General features: G+C 51.0%; 1 protein-coding gene across 10 annotated transcripts in view; it reads left to right on the forward strand.

Annotated features, from left to right (window-relative positions):
* ATP11A (ATPase phospholipid transporting 11A) overlaps nt 1-19790 on the forward strand; it is a 185047-nt gene that overhangs the window by 50919 nt on the left and 114338 nt on the right. The window lies entirely within an intron of this gene.

The following is a 19790-nucleotide window of genomic DNA, read 5'->3' on the forward strand; positions in this document are numbered from 1 at the left end:
ACTAAACATACAAAAATTAGCTGGGTGGGTTGGCGGGTGCCTGTAATCCCAGCTACTTGGGAGACTGAGGCAGGAGAATCACTTGCACCCAGGAAGTGGAGGTTGCAGTGAGTTGAGATCGCGCCACGGCACTCAAGGATGGATGACGAGTGAAATACCGTCTCAAACAAACAAACAAAAAAAGAAATAGCTTCAACTTAAAGTGTTAGTGACTCAGAAAAGTATGTGACCTTCTGCTCGTGGAGCATTGAACGAACCTTAGGTTATTGCCATAATTTGCTGCAAATAGGAAAAGAAATGTGAGCTGGGAACATTTTGCTTGTTTCTTCTCACCAAGGCAGTGTTTGCAGTTAAGCCGACTGGCTTCATGCAGTGCAGAGCTCCTTTAAACATCGTGGGACAGGTGGGTCTGCCAAGCGGGAGCTTTCTGTGCTGGCCCAAGGCCATGTGGCCCAATTCTAGCCTCTCTGACCCTGTTCTGCTGCCGGCATGCCCCCCACCCACCCGCCTCCACCTCCCCCTCCCCCTCCCCCAGGTCCCAGCCATCAGCCACGTTGTTTCGATGACTGCTCCCATTGAGGCCGTTGGCTCACTGTGCGATGATGACTCCCATTGAGGCCATTTGGCTCACCTTGGGATGACGGCTCCCATCAAGGCCGTTGGCTCACCGTGGGATGACGGCTCCCATCGAGGCCGTTTGGCTCACTGTGGGATGACGGCTCCCATTGAGGCCATTGGCTCACTGTGCGATGATGACTCCCATCGAGGCCATTTGGCTCACCTTGGGATGACGGCTCCCATCAAGGCCGTTGGCTCACCTTGGGATGACGGCTCCCATCGAGGCCGTTTGGCTCACCGTGGGATGACGGCTCCCATCGAGGCCGTTTGGCTCACCGTGGGATGACGGCTCCCATCGAGGCCGTTTGGCCCACCGTGGGATGACGGCTCCCATCGAGGCTGTTTCTCCTGCCCTGCCCCTACAGAGCCTCCCTTCTTGTGTCCCACTGTGAGTCTAGGGGACCCATGCAGTTGTGGGGCCAGCTTGTATGTCTTCTTCCCCTAGTGAAACAGCAGATTCCTTTGGGTGGGAAGCGGCATCTCACCTGTCTCTCCTACTCCATGGAGCCTAGCAGAGGACTAAGTATACTGCAGATACTTAGGAGTTACTTTTTTTTTTTTTTTTTTTTTTGAGACGGAGTCTCGCTCTGTCGCCCAGGCTGGAGTGCAGTGGCCGGATCTCAGCTCACTGCAAGCTCCGCCTCCCGGGTTCCCGCCATTCTCCTGCCTCAGCCTCCCAAGTAGCTGGGACCACAGGCGCCTGCCACCTCGCCCGGCTAGTTTTTTTGCATTTTTAGTAGAGACGGGGTTTCACCGTGTTAGCCAGGATGGTCTCGAGCTCCTGACCTTGTGATCCGCCCGTCTCGGCCTCCCAAAGTGCTGGGATTACAGGCGTGAGCCACCGCGCCCGGCCAGCAGGAGTTACTTTATTGAGTTGACTGCAGAAAAACACAGGGGCGAATCATGGTAACCTTGGATTAGGTGATCTTTTCTTAGATATGGTATAAAAAGCATAAGCAACCAAAGGAAAAGATAAATAAATTGGACTAGATTAAAATTAAAAACTTGTTCCTCGAAGGACACCATTACGAAAATGGAAAGAAAATTCACAGGATGGGAGAGATGATTGGCAGAGCATAGCTCTGGTCAAGCATTTGCATCCAGAAGACACAAAGAACTCTGTCAATTCATAACAAAATGATGCTCTAATCTAACCATGGGCAAAGGATTTTAATTGGTATTTTACCAAGGAAGAATACAAAGGGCCAGCCAATGAATGAAAAGATGGTCAACATGGCCAGGCGCGGTGGCTCAAGCCTGTAATCCCAGCACTTTGGGAGGCCGAGATGGGCGGATCATGAGGTCAGGAGATCGAGACCATCCTGGCGAACACGGTGAAACCCCGTCTCTACTAAAAAATACAAAAAACTAGCCAGGCGAGGTGGCAGCGCCTGTAGTCCCACCTACTCGGGAGGCTGAGGCAGGAGAATGGCGTGAACCCGGGAGGTGGAGCTTGCAGTGAGCTGAGATCCGGCCACTGCACTCCAGCCTGGGCGACAGAGCAGGACTCCGTCTCAAAAAAAAAAAAAAAAAAAAAAAAAAAAAAAAAAGATGGTCAACATTATTTGCATTTACTTACATTAGAGAAATGTACATAAAAACTTTGTGCTTCATACCCACTAAGAGGGGTGTAATAAAAAAGACAGACAATGAAGAGGTGTTAAGGAGGATGTGGAGGAGCTGGAAGTCTTGTGCGTTGCTGGTGGGAATGTAAAATGGTGAAGCTGCTCCGGAAATACTTTGGCAATTCCTTGATGTACGGGAATATGAAGAGTTACTGATACGCCCTGCAATTCCACGCCTAAGTATATCCTCAAAAGCTTTGAAGACATGTGTCCACACAGAAACTTTCACACAAATGTTCTTGTGTTGTTGGCAGCATTATTCATCGTAGCCAAAGAGTGGAAGCCTCTCATGCGCATCAGTAGATGAATGGATAAATGACATGTGATTTATCCTTACCATGGAGTATTATCCAGCCACAAAAAGGAACCAACTACTGATTTATGTACACCATGAATGAACTTTGAAAGCACGATGCTAAGTGAAGGAGGCTAGAAATAAAAGGCCACACATTGTATGATTCTGTTTATGTGACATGTCCAGAACTGGCAAATTTGTAGGGACAGAAAGTAGATTAATAGTTGGCAGGAGCTGGGGGAGGGGGTGTGGGAGCGACTGTGTGTGGCTCTTGTGCCTTCTTGGGGTAATGAAAATGCTCTAGAATTAGATGGTGGTGATGATTAGATGGTGGCAACTCTGTAAATGAACTAAAAAACCACTGAATTGTACATTGTAAAGGGTGAATTTTATAGCATGTGAATTCTCTCTCTGTGTGTGTGTGTGTATTATTATTATTTTTTGAGACAGAGTCTTGCTCTGTTGCCCAGGCTGGGGTGGAATGGTGCCATCTCGGCTCATTGCAACCTCCACCTGCCAGGTTCAAGTGATTCTCCTGCCTCAGCCTCCTGAGTAGCTGGGATTACAGGCATGTGCCACCACAGCTGGCTAATTTTGTATTTTTAGTAGAAATGGGGTTTTACCATGTTACCAGGCTGGTCTTGAACTCCTGACCTCAGGTGACCCACCCACTTCAGCCTCCCAAAGTGCTGGGATTCCAGGCGTGAGCCACTGTCCCAGCCTGAATCTTTCTTAAGTTATGTCTGGCCTTCGGCAGAAATAGCCACAAAGCCAAGGTAGGAGCATTTTACTCTTCAAGTGATGATGGCATCTGATAACCTTTTAGAAGTAGCTTTTAAAATGCAACATAGCCCAGGGCTCCAGAAAAAGACTTGCATGGAGAAGAGAGGGCTTTGTAGATCTCAGCAGACAAGGTGTGCTGCCCAGGGAGCTCGGTTTTCACTGTAACTGGGTTGCACTGTCGCCACTGGTCTCCTCCTCCCCACAGATCCCAAGGGAGGAGTTCCTGTTGTGTAACATCCAGAGAAGCTTCTGGAAGCCTGGGGAGCTCTGGCTGTGCAGGAAAGATCCAGCCATTTTGTTGCGGAAGGTGCTCGCCATCACGCTCCCGTGTCGTTGACCCACCCACTTCCGCTGCTCACGTCATGCTGTGCTCAGCGTTATTCAGGGCAGAATTTCACTCATCAAAAATGGATTTGGGAGCATTTTAAAATAGTGCATTTTCAGAATTTTTGTGGTTGAGAACCAAAGAAGGAAGGCATGGCACGGGTTTGAATCACTTACATGGGCTTTGTTTGCCTGTTTAGGTCAGTGTTTCTAGTACTTTGTATTTCTCATATAAAGCCAGAGAAAGCCACAAAGAGATTGAAGGTGTGGGTGGAAGTGCTCCGTTGGCTGTGTCTGTGTTCCTACAGAGCTTTATGTGTTTTGGGAGGGTGGGGATTGGGGAGGTGAGGGACAGGGAGCGCTAGTCGGGAGGGTTGGGCAGCCACACTAGGGGTGGAGAAGGTGGCCTGGTCCTTGCGGGGCTGTGGGGCAGGTGAACTCTCTGGGGGCCTCTGTCATGGTGAAGGGCAGAGAACACTGGTCCAGCACCATTTCCCTGGCCTAGTCTGCTCCAGGCTGCCCATCACACCAGTGGCGGAGAGTGGAGGCACCAGCCAACTGGGGCAGGCTGTAGCCTCACTGTGGGCTAGAGACTCTGTCCCTGTGCTGATCTGGGATGGGTGGGCTGCAGGGAGACCTGGGGCCCCATGCTCCTTAGTCCTTTGTTCCAGCCAAGCCACCTCTCTCTCTGCCCATGTTCAGTGGATGCCGGCTGTTTTTGTTTGTGGCTCTCTCTGGACTGTTTTCCATCTGCCTCTGTGCATTAGAGACTTTAATGTTTTACCAGGTATTTTGAGCCTCACAGTGACTACTCTGGGCCCAGGGGAGAAAAGGTGAAGTCCCGTTCCCCATAGAGTGCTCCCCTCCCTGTGGAGGTGTACTTGCCTTCCCCAGAGTGCTCCCCTTCCCCCATAGACTGCTCGCCTGCCCCACAGAAGAGTGCTCCCCCCACAGAGAAGTGCTCCCCCTCCCCACAGAGAAGTGCTCCCCCTCCCCATAGAAGAGTGCTCCCCCCACAGAGGAGTGCTCACCCCACAGAGGAGTGCTCCCCCTCCCCACAGTATGCTTGTCTCACGTGTCCTGAGTGTGGGTGGCATGGGGTGGTGAACGCATTGTCCGCAGGGAGCAGCCACCCTGAAGGCAAATGGGAGCACTAATTCCTGATCTAGATGGTGTCAGGTTGAAAGGAAGTTTTTAAATAAGTGCAGGCTCATTTAGAGATGGCTGCTGCCTGGCCTGATGTTGCATGGGAAACAGCGTCAGAACCCTTGGGGGTTGGTGGGGGGGACGCCTCCTGTGGAAGGGGGTGCTGTGCTGTCACCTCCCATGTCGACTTGCACCTGAGACACTAGCATCTGTGCTGCTTAGCACGTGAGCCCCACGGAGGAGCCCCCGCAGGCACTGGTCTCTGCGGGAGACTGGGGTGTGAGCACGCGGTTTCACAGGTCGTGTGTAGGGAGACTTAGGTTAGGTGCTGTCTGATTTCGTAGTCTGGATATTCGAGTAAACTTGACATTAGCATTAATTTCAGGCACTGGACGACCAAAAGTGAGAAAAGGGAAAACCTGAGAATTTGCTCACCTGTGTAAAAATGATGCCACTTAGGATAATTCTGCGAAGCTACCACTTATGCCAGCTACCCGTGGAGTGTAACATCGGCTTCCTGAGGCACTCTCAGCCTGCTCCATTTTATTTCACTTAGGTGGTATCCCCCGCATGTGATGGCCAGCCTTCGCGCCGTGCCTTTGCCCCCTGCGTCCCCGCAGTGCAGCTGAATCTCAGGGGACTCAGACACATGTGCTCAAACTGAAGGTCAGAAAGAACGTTTGCCATTCTGACCCCTGACAATGGCGAGACTTTCTGCAGACAGATACCTGTTTTTCCTTACTGTGTACATGGGCAGGGGAGAGGAGGTCACTCAAGAATTTCCTAGAGGTTTGATAAACAGAACTCACCCCGTGAGTCCAGTTAGGTTTTTAGCGTCAGTAGCACAGTGTAGGACAGCAGCACATGTGCCGGCAGACCTCACCTGTGCAGAGGGTTCTATGGAGAGGCGAAGTCAGTAGCCTGCTGTGGCTTCTCTGGGGATGATTCAGACTGGCAGACAGTTGTTCCAGTGCCCTCATCCTTGGTCTGCTTACTCCCTGTGATGAGCGCATGTGTTTTGTGAGATGTCTGCCACATGGGTGGGAACCGTGTATTTTCACCATCGTGAAAAAAATGCGGCTCTATTCAGTAGCATTGCTGGAAAATAGAATGGGCTGAGGGAGGTTTTTAAGGGTGTGGTTATTAGGCAGATGTTGCAGGTTCCTGCTACAGCATAATGACCTGTGCAAATGTTGTAGATTCCTGCTAGCATTGACGGCATAGGGAGGTGTTGCAGGTGCTTTCTAGAGTTGATGGCTTAGGCAGATGTCGGTTCCTTTGAGCTTAGGACTGTAACACAGTGGGCCTAAGTTTACCTATACAGCTTCAGGAAAAGAGGATTGGTTGTTTATTTCCCGTGGTCTCAGCGTGTCCCTCCCTGGAATGTAGTATAGACCCATCCACCATCCAGAGCTTCATTTTGAATTTGGGGAGTTTGCCAAGAACTCTAACCAGGGCTGAAGGAAAAAGGGGAGTTGTGCATTTGTAAAGTACTTGGTTTTGATTGAACCAACAGTGCAAGTTACAGGTTAAGCCAGTTTTCAGGTGAGAATATTTCCTGCTGGTGTGGACGTGGTCATTTTAGTCATAATACTGTGACGGCAGAGCTGTGTCTCCAGCTGCGGTGATGGGCCACTTGCCTCTTTCAAGTAAGGAAGGCTTCCTCTTCGCTCATTTGTCAGTGGTCAAGAAAGTTAAACAAGAAGGCAGGAGAGTGTCGCTGTCCTCCCAGCACCTGGCTTGGGATGGCTTGGGACGGTCTGGGAGGGTGTGCTTGAGTGCAGTGTTCTGTGTGTTGATGTGTGTTGATGGATTTCTCTGTCCTCCCAGCACCCAGCTTGGGACGGTCTGGGAGGGTGTGCTTGAGTGCAGTGTTCTGTGTGTGTTGATGGATTTCTCTGGGTGGAGATTTCAGGGATGCTTATTTCTGTCCAGTCCATCTCAGACATGGAGAGCCTCCTAATCTCCACATTTGATGGCATTTGATGACTCTTCCCCGGCAGCTTCTCATGTGAAAGCTGATAGCTGCTGGTGCCTCCCTCCCCAGCCCTCTGCTCACCACCTGCCCTCGCAGGTGAGCCACTGCACCTCTCAGGCTCCTTGGCCTGCAGTCAGCTCTCGGTGCTGTGGAGGTGTTTTGCTTTTGCCAGGAAAGTGCATCCTCCACACCTTCCCTCCTGGTCAACTCTTAGTCACCCTGCTGGTGTGTAAAGCGCAGAGTGCTCTGAACAGTGTTCCAAGTGTGTCCCAAGTGAAACCACTGTGGTTAGCCAGCTCCAGTTCAAATCCCTTCCCTACTTCACGTAAGATACGTGAGCTCTCCAGCCTCGATTTCTTCAGCCGGCAAATGAAAATAACAGGGCTATATCCATTTCCAACGATGCTGAGTTTTAAATGTGATCATACATCTGGGAGTCTTAAAATAGTACCTGGCACATAGTAATTGATGAGTGAATGTGAGGATTTTACTGATGGGGTAATTGGGCACTGGATAGCTAAGACTTACTAGTTCTGAGATAAGTTAGTGGCATAGTAATAATAACTGTTACTATATTATTGGAGACGGAGTCTCACTCTGTTGCCGAGGCTGGAGTGCAGTCGTGCCATCTCGGCTCACTGCACCCTCCACCTCCCGGGTTCAAGTCATTCTCCTGCCACAGCCTCTCAAGTAGCTGGGATTACAGGCGCCTGCTACCACGCCTGGCTAATTTTTGTGCTTTTAGAAGAGACGGGGTTTCACCGTGTTGGCCAGGTTGATCTTGAACTCCTGACCTCAGATGATCCTCCCACCTTGGTCTCCCAAAGTGCTGGGATTACAGGCATGAGTCACCACGCCCAGCCCATAATTAGAATTAGAATGTAGCTATTTAAAATTTTATCCCAGTGTTTTAAAGTACATTTAGAGTATTATTACCACCCAAATAATCATTCATTCTTTTATTCAATTGATAATAATGTGAATATTTAATGAGTGCTAAGCACTTACTGTGTACCCTAGTATGAAGAGAATAAAAGATGCACAATAAATATACATCCCCTAATCAGAGACAGTTTTAAATTTTAGTTTATAATTTGTAGGTGTTCCTACTCACACCTTTATATCAGAATCGTATGAGAATGAGTGAGGAAGGCCAAAAAAACAATAGGATCATCGAGAAGCATAAAACAAAAAGGTTAGGAGCTCTGAGAGGCAGGACCCAGGCTTGGTATTGTTCTGTTTTAAGTAATTTTCTAAAGTTTTGAATTGTAAAAAAAAGCATGGCATGGACCTGACCATTGCAGCCGTGTTAAGTGTAGAGTTCAGCAGTATTGAGCACTTCCGCATTGTCAGGCAGCAGAACTCTAGAAATTCTTCGTCTTGCAATGCTCAGCCTCTGTGCCCTTAAACTGGCATCCCCACCTCCCCTCCCCCAGGCCCTGGTGACCACCGTTCTGCTTTCTCTGTGATTTTGACCATTTTAGATACGTCATTTCAGTGGACTCATCCGCGTCTTCTCTTCTTGTGGTGGAATCACGTTCTGTTGTGTATACACCACGGTTTTTGTCCATTGACCTGCAGATGGACTCTTGGGCGTCCCTCGTAGGCTGTTGTGAATACTGCAGCAGTGATCGTGTGCTGACGTCTCTTCCACATACTGAGCTCATTTCTTCTGGATGCGCACCCAGAGGCGGGACTGCAGGATCCCGTGCTGGGTCATACCTGTGTTTAATTCTCTGAGGAACCTCTCTGCTGTCTCCATCGCAGCCACGTCATTTCATACTCGCACCAGTAGTGCACAGGGTTCCAGTTCCCCGCGTCCTCACCGGATAGCTGGGGTTCCAGTTCCCCGCGTCCTCACCGGATAGCTGGGGTTCCAGTTCCCCACGTCCTCACCGGATAGCTGGGGTTCCAGTTCCCCGCGTCCTCACCGGATAGCTGGGGTTCCAGTTCCCCGCGTCCTCACCGGATAGCTGGGGTTCCAGTTCCCCGCGTCCTCACCGGATAGCTGGGGTTCCAGTTCCCCGCGTCCTCACCGGATAGCTGGGGTTCCAGTTCCCCGCGTCCTCACCGGATAGCTGGGGTTCCAGTTCCCCGCGTCCTCACCGGATAGCTGGGGTTCCAGTTCCCCGCGTCCTCACCGGATAGCTGGGGTTCCAGTTCCCCGCGTCCTCACCGGATAGCTGGGGTTCCAGTTCCCCGCGTCCTCACCGGATAGCTGGGGTTCCAGTTCCCCGCGTCCTCACCGGATAGCTGGGGTTCCAGTTCCCCGCGTCCTCACCGGATAGCTGGGGTTCCAGTTCCCCGCGTCCTCACCGGATAGCTGGGGTTCCAGTTCCCCGCGTCCTCACCGGATAGCTGGGGTTCCAGTTCCCCGCGTCCTCACCGGATAGCTGGGGTTCCAGTTCCCCGCGTCCTCACCGGATAGCTGGGGTTCCAGTTCCCCGCGTCCTCACCGGATAGCTGGGGTTCCAGTTCCCCGCGTCCTCACCGGATAGCTGGGGTTCCAGTTCCCCGCGTCCTCACCGGATAGCTGGGGTTCCAGTTCCCCGCGTCCTCACCGGATAGCTGGGGTTCCAGTTCCCCGCGTCCTCACCGGATAGCTGGGGTTCCAGTTCCCCGCGTCCTCACCGGATAGCTGGGGTTCCAGTTCCCCGCGTCCTCACCGGATAGCTGGGGTTCCAGTTCCCCGCGTCCTCACCGGATAGCTGGGGTTCCAGTTCCCCGCGTCCTCACCGGATAGCTGGGGTTCCAGTTCCCCGCGTCCTCACCGGATAGCTGGGGTTCCAGTTCCCCGCGTCCTCACCGGATAGCTGGGGTTCCAGTTCCCCGCGTCCTCACCGGATAGCTGGGGTTCCAGTTCCCCGCGTCCTCACCGGATAGCTGGGGTTCCAGTTCCCCGCGTCCTCACCGGATAGCTGGGGTTCCAGTTCCCCGCGTCCTCACCGGATAGCTGGGGTTCCAGTTCCCCGCGTCCTCACCGGATAGCTGGGGTTCCAGTTCCCCGCGTCCTCACCGGATAGCTGGGGTTCCAGTTCCCCGCGTCCTCACCGGATAGCTGGGGTTCCAGTTCCCCGCGTCCTCACCGGATAGCTGGGGTTCCAGTTCCCCGCGTCCTCACCGGATAGCTGGGGTTCCAGTTCCCCGCGTCCTCACCGGATAGCTGGGGTTCCAGTTCCCCGCGTCCTCACCGGATAGCTGGGGTTCCAGTTCCCCGCGTCCTCACCGGATAGCTGGGGTTCCAGTTCCCCGCGTCCTCACCGGATAGCTGGGGTTCCAGTTCCCCGCGTCCTCACCGGATAGCTGGGGTTCCAGTCCCCGCGTCCTCACCGGATAGCTGGGGTTCCAGTTCCCCGCGTCCTCACCGGATAGCTGGGGTTCCAGTTCCCCGCGTCCTCACCGGATAGCTGGGGTTCCAGTTCCCCGCGTCCTCACCGGATAGCTGGGGTTCCAGTTCCCCACGTCCTCACCAGATAGCTGGGGTTTCAGTTCCCCACGTCCTCACCGGCACTTGGCGCTGTCTAGTTTTTGGTAGCAGCCATCCTGCTCTGTGTAAGTGGTATCTCATTGTGGGGTTTTGTTGTTGTCTTTTAGAGACCGTGTCTCCTCTGTTACCCAGGCTGGAGTGCAATGGCACGATCACAGCTCACTGCAGCTTCGACCTCCTGGGCTCGAGCGATCCTCCCACCTCAGTCTCCCCAGTAGCTGGGATCACAGGCATGCACCACCATGCCTGGCTAATTTAAAAAAAAAAAAAAGACAACTTTTTTTGGAGAGGCAGGGTCTCATTAGGTTGCTCAGGCTGGTCTTGAACTCAAGTGATCCTCCTACATTGGCCTCCCAGAGTGCTGGGATTACAGCTGTGAGCTACTGCGCTGGCCTCATTGTGGTTTTAATCTGCATTTCTCATGACTAGTGATATGGACCACTTTTCATCTCCTTATTAGACATTTATACACCTTCTCGCTACAAATGTCTATTCAGGTTCTTTGCCTATTTTAAAATCGGGTAATTAATGTTTTTTCTGTCATTGGCTTGCACTGGCATAGCTTTTTTCCAAACTTCCTAAGTGGTACTGATGTGTGGCCAGGGTGAAAACCTGTGGTCTAGGTGTGGAACAGGTAGAGCGACCCCAGGTCTGACCGAGATGCTGAGTAGGAGCTGTAACATGCAGAGTGTTCAGTAGGTGGTGGGGATCGCCGGTCTGCTCCGAGGGATCGACTGTGTGAGGAGATGAGACGAGCGCTGCACTTGTGGACATGCAGACATCTCGCAGTCAAGTGGAGTCAGGATGTGGTGCTCAGGCGCACCCTCAGGCCAGGGTGGATTCGGGAGCGTAAGGGAAGGGACTCTTGCTGGGAAGAAGAGTAGGTTTTGAAGGAGGTGGAGGCAAAACAGTCCCTGCTCCTCTCTACCTGCAGACTCAGCACCGCCACCGCAGCCTCCCGGAGCTCGGTGTCCACAGTAAGGACCTCCCTCAGTGTGTGGGCAACACGTCTTCAGCCAGTGTGCCAAGAAACTGCAAAGGCAAAATAGTGTTTTTGGCAGTGTTTCAAAGACACAGAGAGTGCATTATGTGCACATTCAATAGCCCTACTGTAGCTCTTTAGCAAATTACAAAAAGTAACACAGGGCCTGGTGCGGTGGCTCATGCCTGTAATCCCTGCACTTTGGGAGGCTGAGGCAGGCAGATCACTTGAGGTCAGGAGTTCAAGACCAGCCTGGCCAACATGAGGAAACCCCATCTCTACTAAAAATACAAAAATTAGCCGGGCACTGTGGTGCACACCTGTAATCCCAGCTACTCGGGAGGCTGAGGCAGGAGAATTGCTCGGACCTGGGAGGCGGAGGTTGCATTGTTCCAAGATCACGCCGTTGTACTCCAGCCTGAGGGACAGAGTAAGACTCCGTCTCAACAAGCAAAATAAAACGAAGGAACACAGGATTATATGCAGAAAGGGTAAGGCAAAATTGAAGGGATGGGATGAATTTGAGCATCCCTCATCCCAAAATCCCAAATCCAAAATGCTCCAAAATCTGAAACTTTTCAAGCACTAGCATGATGCCACAAGTGGAAAATTCCATTCATAAGCTGTTGACATGAACTTTCATGCCTAAAATTATTTAAAATATTGTATAAAATTACCGTCAGGCTGTGTGTGTGAGACACAAATGAATTTTGTGTTTAGATTTGGGTCTCATCCCAAGGTGTCTCATTATGCATATGCAAATATTCCAAAATCCAAAGCACGTCTGTCCCAAGCATTTTGGATAAGGGCTACTCAGCCTGTATTTACAGATAGAAGCTAGAAGGCATTTATGGGACTCTCAAACCAAGATGGGTCTTTATTACCTTCTAACTTTGATGGCCGTGTAGTAGACATATTTATTTTGAGAAATGATCATAAATATGAATGCATTTCTTTCATTTCTTTTTATTGAGATGGGGTCTTGCTCTGTTGTGCAGGCTGGAGAGCAATAGCATGATCTCAGTTTACTGCAGCCTCTGCCTCCTGGGCTCAAGCAATCCTCCTAATCTCAGCCTCCAGAGTAGCTGAGACTAAAGGTATGCGCCACCACGCCCAGCCAATTTTTGTATTTTTCGTAGAGACAAGGTTCTGCTGTCACCCAGGCTGGTCTCAAACTCCTGGACTCATGTGATCGATTTGCCTCAGCCTCCAAAAGTGCTGGGATGACAGGCGTGAGCCACCACGCCCGGCCTGAATGCATTTTTTACGTTATAGTCATTTGTGCTTCTTCCTGGTAATCCGAAATAAGCAATTGTGTTTTTTGCTAGCCAGCTACAGAGATAATGTAAAAAATGTTTTAAAACCATATTATCAAGCAGAAAATGGTGCTTGTAGATCGATATCTTCAATAGTTGCCCATTAAAATTTCAGTATGTGGTCGACTCTAACTACTGGAGGAGCTTCGAGGTCATGCCGGTGTCCTTAACACTCGCATTTGTTAAAGACAGTCACTGCTGCCCTTTGTGGCCGTGTGCCTCACCTCTTCCGCATCACGGAGCACACATGCACTGGGTCACGAGTGGGCCGGGCATCAGGGTGCCCACAGCTGGAATGACCTACAGAGTCCGGCCCTGCTGGGGCCCCAGGGCTGGTGGCCGCAACGTCCCCAGCGGCCTCCCTGGCATGCCACAGCGTGAGGCCCTCTGCTCTGGTGGATGCCATGGGCCACGGGTGCGCCTCCACTTCTGCCCAGTGCAGCCAGTCCAGCTCCCTAAGCCACCAGGCTTTGTGCCAAACTCAAGCAGTAGCCAAGTGGAGAGAGCTGAAATTTGTCATCCCTGGCCCCAGCCTTCTATTTCTGATGCCACACTTAAAAGAATAAGGAAAACTTTTATTTTGTAGCATTCTAACTTTTATTTTAAAAGTCTTTCACTATAGAATGACTTTCCTGAATTAACTACATTCTCAAACATATTCCCAGCGTTGGTCAAAGGCTGAAGGAATTTTTTACGAAAAGTTACAACTTGTTCAATATTAAAAGTCCTACAGATAAAAATAACCAAAGGAGATTTACAGAAGTCAAAAAAGAAGAAAAGACACAGATATGCTTTGGGGAAAGTACTGAACCTAAATATTAATCAGAGAAAGCTGGAAACGTTGATTCCTAGGAAGGTGGATACTGTGCTAGGGAGAGAAAGGGAAGGAGAGTCTCCATCCTCCCACGTGGGGACACGCGTGCTGAAGGATGTGGGCTTGAATCCCCCTTCAGCCTCGTGAATTTCTCAGTCTTCCAGTCCACTATGCTCACTGGTGTTTTGTGCACTCTGTTTTCTTCTGGGAGCATGACAAGGCCTCCTTTAAGTTCGTGCAAGGGTAGAAGTGGAAGCTGCCTATTTGGGAGAGATGACTTCTAACCTCTTCTGGGTTACGTTGCTTCTCCCGGCCTTTTTGTAACAAATAGAATTGTTATTGTAACTACCGCCATCATGGTATTTTTATTTATCATTATCCTCTCCTTCATCAAACATTTATAGAGCAATTAATTCTGGGCCATTCTAACTTCATCGGTGTAATGTCATGCGGTACGATAGCATTACTATTATTCTCACTTTACAGGTGGGAATTGAGGCATAACACGTAGACAGTTGCCCACTGTGGAGGAGTTGAACCTTGGTGTGGGGCCACAGGGTCTCTCCGCTGCCTGTGGGATGGCCCTTTTCTCACTCTTGTGAGCAGAGCTGTTCCTTTCCCAGCAAAATGAACACTGGTATAAGCGCGCCTTTGCGTCCTTCCGTGGACTTTTGTAGAGGTGGAGCTGCTGTGTCGAAAGGCATGCGTCTTGGGATTGTTCGTTTACTGCTAAATTGCCACAGTATGTTTTTCTTCCATGAGCAGCCTGCGAATATACCCTGCCATTTGTTTATTGGACTGTTCATTTTTTTCTCTTCATTTGTGAGAGCTCTTCTTACATTAAAGAAATTAGCCCTTGCTGGGTACAGTGTGGCTCACACCGGTATTCCCAGCATTTTGGGAGGCTGAGTCAGGTGGATTGTTTGAGGCCAGGAATTTGAGACCAGCCTGGCCAACATGGTGAAACCCCATTTCTACTAAAAATACAAACATTAGCCGAATGTGGCGACTTGCACCTGTAATCCCAGCTACTAGGGAGGCTGAGGCGTGAGAATCACTTGAACCCGGAAGATGTAGGTTGCAGTGAGCCGAGATCGCACCACTGCACTCCAGCCTGGGCGACAGTGAGGCTCCATCTCAAAAAAAAAAAAAAAAAAAAAAACCCAGACATTGGCCCTTTGACTAATATGTATACTGCAGATAATCCCCCCACCTTTTTTGGAGACGGGGTCTTACTCTGTCACCCAGGCTGGAGTACAGTGCTGTGATCACACCTCACTGCAGCCTGGTTCCAGTGATTCTCCCACCTCAGAGTGCTGGGACTACAAGCGTCAGCCACTATGCCTGGCCTCCCAAATTTTCATTTGTCTTTTGACATTATGGTATACACATACACACACGTGTGTGTTTGTGTGCACGCATGTGTGTGTAAATACACAAATATATATGTCATTGCATCTTTGTAAATAATGATGTGGCCAAATCGTTCATCTCTTCCTGACCCCTGGAGTGCCACATGCTTTTAAGGGACCACTTCCCTTTCCACAGGTAGAAGCCTTTCAGGAATTGGTCTAGTATTGGTCATTCATTTGTTAGGAAATTTAGGATGTTTCCTTTCTTAGGGCTTCTTACTGTAAACCCTATGTCTGATTATGTCAGAAATGGGCTGCCTCGTCCCAAGGTGGGGGGAAGTCCGGCAGCAGAGAAGCCACAGTAGTAATGGCGGCCGTGTCAGGTGGGGATGTGCGTGGAGAAGAAAATGAGGCAGGATAGAGGGGCTCAGGGGGCCGGGAGGAGGGCAGCTGTTTTCTGTGCTGCAGTCAGGAAGGCCTCCTGTGAGGACGTGTGTGAGCACAGAAGTGACACACCACGACCTTACCGAAGCCTCCTGGGTTCCCAGGGGTGGGGAGTACAGCTCAGCAGAATCCTCCCAGTGGGCACCCTGTGCCTGGCAGGTGCCCTGTGTGGAGCAGGCACCCCTGTGCCTGGTGGGTGCCCCTGTGGAACGGGCATCCCTGTGTGGAGCGGGCATCCCTGTGTGGAGCGGGCACCCCTGTGCCTGGTGGGTGCCCCTGTGCAGAGTGGGCTGTGAATGATGGGGGCTCCTCTCTGTGTCGCCACCCCCAGCCTCCTGCCATCGTCTTCAGCACTGAATACGCCTCCATCTGATGGGTTGTATATTTCTATGTGAGAAAATTAATGATGGATTTTACTCAGAGATGTTCTGACCATACAAACTTAATTGCCCTCTCAATGGAAGGAACCACACATTTCTACAAAAAAAAAAAAAAAAATACCGTAATGTAGTTTAATAGCCTGGAGTAGCAGTAGAATGCCAAGAATTTACTTTCCATCACCGATAACCACAATGTCCTTGCTTGCCATCCTAAAATTGCTAAAGAGAATGTAGTTGTTGTCAGTGTAGCATCAGGAATTTCCAGGAATGTCAGCCAGGATGCACGCACCTAGGAGTGGCTTCCGCCTGGCCTGCAGCAGCCGCCGAAGAAGCCGTGTCCTTCGGAGTTTGTGGAAGGACTGGCTGTGTATTTAATCACATGTGCTACATGGTCTTCACATCCTGCCCACAGGTGAGTTAACAGGCCCTGTTTTCATCTTTCACTCTAAATCTTGGGGCAGGAGGTAGAAGTCAGTGACATCAGGCCCAGGGTAAATAAGCCAGTGTTCTCAATGACATATACGGTGGCTTACGGTTACCCCGGCACGTACTTTTTTCTCTTACTCCGCCTCACAATCCCTTCGTACCTGCGTGTTATGTGGGCGGCGTGCGCGTGTCTGCAGAGCTGCGTGATGTTCCCCGGTGGAGCCCCCGCCCCCAGCCGCTCCTCATTATGGACAGCTGGTCTCCAGTCTTCTGCTTTTATAAATAGTGCTGCAGACGCCTTGTGAGTACATCAGTTATATTTCTGCGAGGACAGCTTTGGGATCGCTTTGGAGAAGGGAGATTTCTGAGAGGAGGGTGTGTTTGCAGTTTGCTGGTCAGTGCTGTAGGAGGGTGTCTGTTCTCCACTCACCTTGCCAGCGGCCTGCGCTGCCCCGCTTCTGGGCCTTCCCCCTGCTGCTGGACGAGACGCCGCGTCCTGTTGTGGTTTATCTTATGTTTGTCCTGCTAACAGGCAGGTTGAGAATCTTTTTATGTGTTTAAGCCCATTTGCCGTTCTTTTCTCTTTTTTAAAAAAGAACAGCTTATTTATATCTTTTGCCCGTCTTTCATTTGGGTTATATCTTTTTTTTGTCAGTATGAGGAGCTCCTTATATATTTCTTTATTCTTGATATTTTTGTGTGCCTGATGCTTGATATATTTATTATTAATAATAATGGAGCAATGAAGTGAGTCACATAAAAAAAGGTAATGGAGACAGTGATTCCCAAGCCAAGAGACCTATCAATTATTTAACTGCAGTCAAACAGGCTTATGTTAGAAGCGCTTTTTCCAAAATCCAACGTAGAGTTACTTAAATTTAAAAACATGCTGAGGAATTAGAGAAGGAAGCCGTCTGTGCTCTTCCTGGAGCATCGTTAGAGCTCATGATGTGGGCACAGCTGCCTCTGAAGCCACTTCTGCCACACACTTGGCAGGGGCTGATCAAAGCCTTTGGCCAGGCAGCATCCCGGGCGTGGCGCTTTCACCGTGGTTCCCGGTGTTTCGGGATGGAGGCGGGGTCTGGCTTCACCCTCTTTAGCGCCTGGGGCCTTCATCCTGAGCTGCAGTTGGAGCCGTGGTCCGGGCTGCTGAGATGTGAGAAAGGCCCGTGCTGGGGTCTGGGAAAGTCGTTTTCTCACAGAAGGCAGAGAAGGCCCTGGAATAACAGGGCTGGGTTCTCACTGGCGGGACCATTCCCCTCTGTCATCTGCCCTTCAGTCCCTCCGCCGATTCTTGGTCTTTGGAGACTCTGTCTCCAGTCCCACCTCTGCATGCCCCTGGGATAACGCTCGCCGTGTGTGGGGTGTATGAGCCTGCTCCTCATGTTCACTGTAACCCGGGCATCTCTCCCAGCGGCCCTGTGAGGCAGGCGCCACCCCACAGCCGTGCTCTCCCACTGTGGAAACTGAGAGCTGGGCTAATGCACCTGCCAAAGCTGCATGCGTGGGAAGTGGTGCTTAGAGCCAGGCGGGGCTCGCTGCAGTCACTGTGCTCCCTGCTGCCCCCCGAGAGGCAGAACTTCCAGAGCAGGGCTCTCAGGCCACCTTCAGGGCCTCTTGGAGAGGTCGAGCCCCAGACTCCTAGGAAGCTATTCCCCCACGCTCTGTACTCCACTCACAGGTGGGCCCATCGCCTCCAAACCCATGGGTCTCATTGGCTGGAATGTCTCACACTGCAGGGCACCTGGCCACCAAGGGGCATGTCACAAATCGGGGGGGGTGGGAGGGCTCCACCCTGCAAGCCTGCTCAGGAGTCCTGTCCGTGATCCACAATCCACCACCTGTCCATGGAGCTCCGGGAATGCTGGCCCGGCCCCCCCAAAGGGCTTCCCCAGCCCTCGTAGGCGCCCTGCACTTGCCCCTCCCCAGCGTGTGTGCCTGACCTGCTCCGACGTGGGTGCAGAGCTCCTGCCGAGGGCTGGATGGCGAGGACCCGGGCTTTTTGGCCTCTGCAGTGCCAGCTGTGCCCTGGTAGCCAGGGCAGCCATTGTCAGTCCATGGCTCGGAGGGCCACTGTGGGCCCATGAAGGGCGACTGAGGACGAGGAAATTGTACTTTCCGATCATTTTCACGTGTCCCCAAACAGTTACCTTTCTTTTGATTTTTTTCAACCATTTAAGGACGTAAAAGCATTCTCAATTCACGGACTGCACAGACAGGCTGCAGGCTGCACGCGGACTGGGGGCTGGCCTGTGGGCCCCCACTTCACAGGTCAGAGGTCACTAGGTTTTGGCTTCTTCTGCTGTCTATTGCACAGCCCCACCCTCTCTTCAGATCCTAGAACTCTGCCCAGGTTGGACAGTCTTTCTACACCAAGAGACCGATTTTCCGCTTCTCATCTGTGTCCCTTGTAGCAGTCATCCATGTGGCACTTGCCAGAGGATGGCCCTGAACTGCTTATGGGATCCCTCCAGGTCCTCTCAGAGCCTCCGTTTCTTGCCTGTAAAACTGACACAAGAAGCACCTTCCCTGCAGGACTGTGGCCAAGGTTAACATTTGCCACCTCTGGCCGCCTCCCAGGCATTCAGAAATGGCAGCTAGGCTGTTACCGTTTTGGATTTTGCTGTTGGTTTTTAAAGCTGGGCTAGAAACGGATGGACTGGGCATGTGTGCGGCTGCCGTGGGTTCTGCGTCAGACACCCCCGTGTGAGTGCCTGGAGGTGACCAGAACCATCCCTCATGTGTAAGGCTACAGACGTTATATAGTTAGTTTATGATAATAAAGGTCGTTGACTTGTCTCCATGGACTCTTTTCTCAACTTCCTTGTCAGCAAAACAGGTGAATACCTGCAGGGTTCACGTGAGGCTCAGATGTGACTGTCGACCTGAACCCACTGCCCAGGGAAACACATTGCCTGGCTGTGGTGTGATGTTGACGTCACTCATGAACACCCCTCATGTAAACTTAGAGTTGATGCCTGCCTTCAAACCCCAAAGCTTGCAAATACTCCGTTTCCATCCTGGGAAAATTGTCCAGTATAGCTAAAGCATTAATTTGCCTCCACCAAGGCGGCAGGCATGTATGCATTCATTCAGAAAACAGCAACTGAGCATCTATGTGTGTCAAGCTTTGTGCCAGAGACCTTACTCACTGAACTCCACCAGGGGCAAGGGATTTAAAAATGGACAAGCTATGGATCCCACCTTCAAGGCCATTGGTCATGTGCATTGTCCAGAACCCGGTAATTGTCAGTAACAGCTCCTAGAACCATTTCCAATTACGGAAACACCAATCAGAACGGCTCCCAGAACCATCTCCAATCACGGATCATCACTCACAGCACCTCCTAGAACCATCTCCAATCATGGATCGTCACTCACAGCAGCTCCTAGAACCATTTCCAAATTACGGAAACACCAATCAGAGCGGCTCCCAGAACCATTTCCCATCACAGATCATCACTCACAGCAGCTCCTAGAACCATTTCCAGTCACGGAAACACCAATCAGAGCAGCTCCCAGAATCATCTCCAATCATGGAACCACCACTCAGAGTGGCTCCCAGAACCATCTCTAATCAAGTAAGCATCACTCAGAGTGGCTCCCAGAACCATTTCCTGTCATGGAAGCATTACTTAGAGCAGCATAAATTTCTTAGAAACCTTGGTGTTGACATATGTTGATTATAATGATATCCTTACAACATTAAACTACAAAGCCAAAACCAAAATACAAATTAAATAAAATTTAGCCTATGAAACAGGTTAGAGTGCAGGCAGGGCCTGTGATTCTGGCTGGCTGTGCAAATCGACCTCTGACC

The sequence above is a fragment of the Rhinopithecus roxellana genome, chromosome 18 (assembly GCF_007565055.1).
Source record: "Rhinopithecus roxellana isolate Shanxi Qingling chromosome 18, ASM756505v1, whole genome shotgun sequence".
Taxonomy (NCBI): domain Eukaryota; kingdom Metazoa; phylum Chordata; class Mammalia; order Primates; family Cercopithecidae; genus Rhinopithecus; species Rhinopithecus roxellana.